Consider the following 6,315-nt stretch of genomic DNA (forward strand, 5'->3'; position numbering starts at 1 on the left):
ACCAGGGGCTGCACCTAGGGATTGGGCCTGCCCTCTGCCACCCAGGAGCAGGCCTAAGCCAGCAAGTCGTTATCTCCCGAGGGGTCCCAGACTGCGAGAGGGCACAGGCCGGGCTGAGGGACCCCCCCTTCCCTCTCCCGAGTGCACAAATTTTTGTGCACCGGGCCTCTAGTTATTATAATAATATTGTCAGCTACTATAGTGTCACAGTAGTATTTCACCACAAAGTGATGGTTTAGTTAAAACTGCATTTGCAATGAGAATGATGAAAAGCATCTAAGCTTATTTGATGAATAGCATCTAAGCTTGAAATATGTTTGCAAGGCCAGGAATACACATCTTTTATGTATATTTTATTACATATAAACTAATTTGGGGACAATTTTAGTTTTTCTGAGTTTCTTTTCAGGAAAAAAAATTTTTTAAAGGCTTGGGTGTGAAGGTAGAAGGCAAAAAAGTCTGTAAAGCTAAAAGTGAAAGTGACAAAAGCCTCTATGGTAGGCAGGATTCTAAGATGTCCCCCAGTATTCCCTGTCCCCAGTGTACACACCCTGCATAATCCCCAGGACTGTGAATTTAATGTTTTACTCCTATTAGGTGATGCTTTATGATACCATTAACCTTGAGATGGGGAGATCAACTTGCAGGACCTGACCCAATCATAGGAGCCCTTTGAAACCAGAGAATTTTCTCTGGCTGCTCAGAGAAGAGGAAGTTGAAGAGATTCATAGGTCAGTTCTCCACTGCTGAGATAGGGACCTTGTGGTAAGGAATTGGGAGAAGCCTCTAGGCGTTTAGAACTGCTTCCAACTGACAGCCAGCAAGGAAACAGGGGTGTCACTTCCTATGACAGCAAAGAGATGAATTCTCCCAATGACAAGAATGAGCTAGGAAAAGGACATTAACTTCCCATGAGAAGGCTGACACCCTGACTTTAGCCTGAGCAGAACCCAGCACACTGTGCCTAGACTTCTGACCACAGAACTGTGAGCTAATAAATGAATGATAAACTGTTAAATTTGTGGTAATCTGTTACACAGCAACAGAAAAGAAGCACACCTCCAAAGGTGGCCTGAGCAGACCCCTTTCAGCACACTGGGAACATCGAGGGAATTTTGTGCATAGGCTTGCTCCATGGCCATGCCAGCACTGTCCGCTATATTCTAGACAGCTAGAGAGGGTTTATGGAGTACTGAGGTTTCATTACTCAGCTTTAGTTTGTGAAAAGCATGCACATTGTCCCAGCTTACCAAGCACATTCCACCTGGGCAAAACTCCAAGAATTAAATGGGGTTGAAGCTGGACTGCATCCAGCATTTTGGTCCATAACCAGTTTGTAAGCAGATGGTAATCCAAGACATTGGATGAGAGAAGAATCCTATCATAAATACTTTGTCTCCAAATCCAAATCCACTGCTCTTCAGAAAGAAGTGCCATAGTCAATAAAAAATAGTGTATTATATTTTGTAGAATGGTCTGGCTTTCTTATTTTATTTATTATCTAAGAAACATAACTTGGCCCTGACCGGTTTGGCTCAGTGGATAGAGCATCGGACTGCGGACTCAAAGGTCCTAGGTTCGATTCCGGTCAAGGGCATGTACCTTGGTTGCGGGCACATCCCCAGTAGGAGATGTGCAGGAGGCAGCTGATTGATGTTTCTAACTCTCTATCCCTCTCCCCTCCTCCCTGTAAAATATCAATAAAATATATTTTTTTAAAAAAGAAAAAAGAAACATAACTTGAATTATTGAGTTCTTGTTTGCAAATTGGCAATTTATAGATATGCACAAATATATACACAAAAACCTAAAATATTGTTTAATGTTAGGCAGACCACTATTTTCTTAACTCAAAGGTAACTGTAATGCAATTGTAACTGTTATTCAATTGTTTTGGGCAAATAAAATGTTCCTAGAAAGTTGGACATAAAAAAATTGTTATTAATAACATAATTGCTACTGAACATACTGAATTTTTTTAATATATTTTATTGATTTTTTACAGAGAGGAAGGGAGAGAGATAGAGAGTTAGAAACATCAATCAGCTGCCTCCTGCTCATCTCCTACTGGGGATGTGCACACAACCCAGGTACATGCCCTTGACCGGAATCGAACCCGGGACCCTTCAGTCAGCAGGCCAACGCTCTATCCACTGAGCCAAACCGGTTTTGGCAAGAACATACTGAATTTGAGATACAATTTATTGGCAGCCCCTGACATTTGCCTTTATCTCTTTACTATGGTAAATGTGAAGTTGGAGTAACTTATTTAGATAGTGCAGTTAAACTTATTATTTTTATAATCCTCACTCAAGGATATGTTTCTTGATTTGAGAAACATTGATGTGAGAGAGAAACATCGATTGATTGCCTCCTGTACGCACCCCAACAAAGGATTGAACCCGCAACCTTTTGGTGCCACCAACTGAGTCACACAGCCAGGACTGAAGTTAACCTTATTAATAACAGCATATTGTCCTAAGTCACACTTCTGTATAAAATGTGCTATAAGACTTATTGGTTTGCTCAAGAGCTTTAGTATCTTAAAGTGATGAAAAAAAATACATACCTATTATTACCATTAATCCTGGCTGGTAGGGCATGAACACACTTTTGCTACAATGAGATTTTTAAGTATAGCATATTTTTATATTTTATTTAATCACTGATTACTAGAAGAATTTTATATGCTGAAATACTAAATCAATCATTAATCAAAGTGTGTTTGCAGGCCATGTGAGATGACTTTAGCACATCAAGAAATATTTTCAACTTAAGTAGTTTAAAAATATTATGTGTTAATCATATTTATGGCATGTAAAAGCATAATGCTGGTTTAAAAAAATTAAACATATTTAAGTAAAAATGCTATGGAACTATATTTTCAAAGGCACCAATTTATGGTCAGCAATTAAATACATTTACTTTAGAAACTGAAGGCATTTATTTTTAATTACTTGAATATTTTTACTAAATGATTCACAAACAACTTTCTCCTATATAAAGGTTCTATATCCAAACTTCTGTGAATGTTGTGATGTTTAAAATTCATTCAGAATAAACTATTTATTTTTGAATTAAATTATGAATATATGTATGTATGAAACTACTTATTATAGTTTGTTTTAAAATAAGTATGTTGGTATTCATTCAATAAGAGTTGGCCCTCAAAAAACAATCACTTTTTAAAAAATATATCCTTATTGATTTCAGAGAGGGGGGAGGGGAGGAGAGAGATAGAAACATCAATGATAGGAGAGAATCATTGATCAGCTGCCTAGTGCATGCCCCCTACTGGGGATCGAGCCCACAACCCGGCACTCTTGACGGGAATCGAACCTGGGACCACCCAGTCTGCAGGCCGACTCTCTATCCACTGAGCCAATTCAGCTAAGGAAAAAAAAATCACTTTTACAATGATTGCTTTTGTGTGTATGTTTTAAACATTTTGCATATATAGATACTTTAAAACATATTTTAGTATATTTATATGTTAAAGAATTTTCATATATCTATATATACACTTAGTTGTTATAGAGTACATAATAACTAAAAAAAATCTACACTTTTGTCAGTATTTGTGATTTCGTAAAAGAAAATACAGATATTTTTGTTAATCATCACTTAATGTTTACTATAGAACAGAACTAAGTCACTTAGTGCTTCTGAAGATGAGAAGAAATACGATTTTGTTACTAAATATTCTGCCGGCCTCCAAAATAAATAGCATTCTTCTACCCCACCCTTAGGGCCCCCATATTATCTGAATCCTCCCCAGCATCAGCAATGAAAATGGATAATGTTTTACATTGTGGTTTGCCTCACTTAGTGTTAGTTACCACAGCGATTGCCTCTGTCTCTTCCTCACTGTGTGATGGACACCAAAATCAATCTTAGGTTGGAGAAACAGATACTTCTTACTTAGGTACACCCTGGAATGTGTTATAATTACATACTCAAGGGAACTTATATGGAACACAATTTTACATTTACATTATGGGCTCTGCCTGCAGGCAGTGACAGTAAAGAGTAATGAGATGAGGCCAAAAATTTCTGCAAACTCTTCTCAGCAAAATATAGGAGGGGTAGACTCAAGGGAAAGAAATGCTGTAAAAGTAGAAGAAAAATAATATAGTCAACGTGAAAGGAATATGAGAAAGTTGTGTTAATTAGGGAGCAGCCTAAACTATTGTAAGAAAGAGACCAAGAATAAATTAGCTCACAAAAACAAAGAATTTTATTTTTCTCATATATCAGTGCAGAGTGAACAGGCAATCCAAGGCAAGCAGGGGACTGAGCTTAACAAGGGCATTCAGGAACCCAGATTGTCTACATGGGACTTTAAAGAGCCCTTGAGTTTCCCCTCGACTATTCAAAACTGGCTGTCCAGCACACTGTATTCATTCCAGACTAAGCAAAAGAGAGACAAAGAGCATACACCTAAGCATATTAAGAGCAAAACTGGGATGTTACATATACCAGCCTTATAGATCTGCAAAGGAGACTGGAAGAAATATAGTCTCTGGCTGGACAGGTACTTGCCCCAAACTTGAGTTTTATTATTAAAAGGAACATTGGAAAGGAGATTGAAAAACAGAAGTCTCTGCCTTTGGCTTCTAGCTTCTAAGTACCCACATGGACCAATCTTCCTATATAACAGACACAGGCCCTTCCCAAGAATGGGAACTTAAAGTTCATCCAGTTATTGTTCCCAATTCAAAATATAGGCTATCTGAGTAATGTTTATTTCTTTCTGTGTGACCTGGAGGTGGCTTTTCAAGGACTAGCAACTTATTATCTAATAGACAAGGTAGTTGTACTCCCATACTTCTCAATACAAAATGGTGAAAGAGGACAAAGAGGTGCAATAAAAACTACCATTCTGAAAATAAAGAATGGGAAACATAGCAATCACTATACTCTATTTAGCAGGAATTGAGAAAATTTCCTTCCCAATAAAGTAAAAAGTAAAGTGAACTACTCCACAGCCACTGTTCTTACCAGCTGAGAGATTCCTTCTTCTCCATTATCTCTTATAATATTATCTTTTTTTTCTGGATAAATGTTTTTTTTTATTTTTCTTTTCTTTATTCTTTTCTTTTCCCAGTTTTTTTTATTTCAAGAAAAACTATTTTAAATATAATAATGTTACATGCAATTAACCTTAATATTTCAAGAAAAACAATCTTAAATATGTTACATGCAAAAACATTAATATCTCAAAAACAATTTTAAATATGTTACATGCAACAAACACCAATTATTCAAGAAAAATGATCTTACATATAATAATATTACATGCAATAAACATTAATATTTCAAGAATAAAAGGATTTTAAGTATAATAATACTAGAGGCCTGGTGCACGACATTCATGCACTGGTTGCAGGGTGTGGGGGGCGGGGACCCCTCAGCCCGGCCTGCGCGCTTTCGCAGTCTGGGACCCCTTGAGGGATATCCGCCTGCCAGCTTAGGCCCACTCCCCGCAGCCGGAAAATGAACATCCCTTGAGGGGTCCTTAGAGCTGCCTTGGAGGCGGGAGAGGCTCCCGCCACCATTGCTGTGCTCACCAGCCATGAGTCCAGATTCTGGCTGAGCGGTGCTCCCCCTGTGCAAATGCACTGACCACCAGGGGGCAGCTCCTGTGTTGAATGTCTGCTCCCTGATGGTCTGTGTGCATCATAGTGACCTGTTGTTCCACCGTTTGGTCGATTTGCATATTAGGGTTTTATCATATAGGACTACCAAAACTGTACTAACGTAGTATGATATCACAAAAGTTGTAGGAAATATTAAATATCTGCAAGTAGCAGGATTACTTCTATTATGTTCTATAATATTTTTCCCCCTCTGGCTCTATTTTTGTTCATCAGTTTATGTTTTTCATTATATTCCACAAATGAGTGAGATCATATGATATTTATCTTTCTCTGACTGGCTTATTTTGCTTAGCATGATGCTTTTAAAGTCTATTTTGTCGAATATGATTATTGGTACTCCAGCTTTTTTTTCTTTTCAATTTGCATGGAAAATTTTTTCCATCCCTTCACTTTCATCCTGTGTGTGTCTTTTGTTTTGAGGTGGGTCTCTTGTAGACAGCATATAATTGGGTCATGTTTTTGTATCCATTCAGATACTCTACACCTTTTGATTGGAGCATTTAATCCATTTACATTTAGGGTTATTATTGAGAGGTACTTATTTATAGCCATTTTAATTCTGTATTGCTAGGTTTCTCTCTCTGTTTCTTCTTCTCAGCAATCCCTTTAGCATTTCTTGTAATGCTGGCTTGGTGGTGATGAACTCCTTTAGCCT

Source organism: Myotis brandtii, unplaced genomic scaffold, assembly GCF_000412655.1.
Source record: "Myotis brandtii unplaced genomic scaffold, ASM41265v1 scaffold71, whole genome shotgun sequence".
Classification (NCBI taxonomy): domain Eukaryota; kingdom Metazoa; phylum Chordata; class Mammalia; order Chiroptera; family Vespertilionidae; genus Myotis; species Myotis brandtii.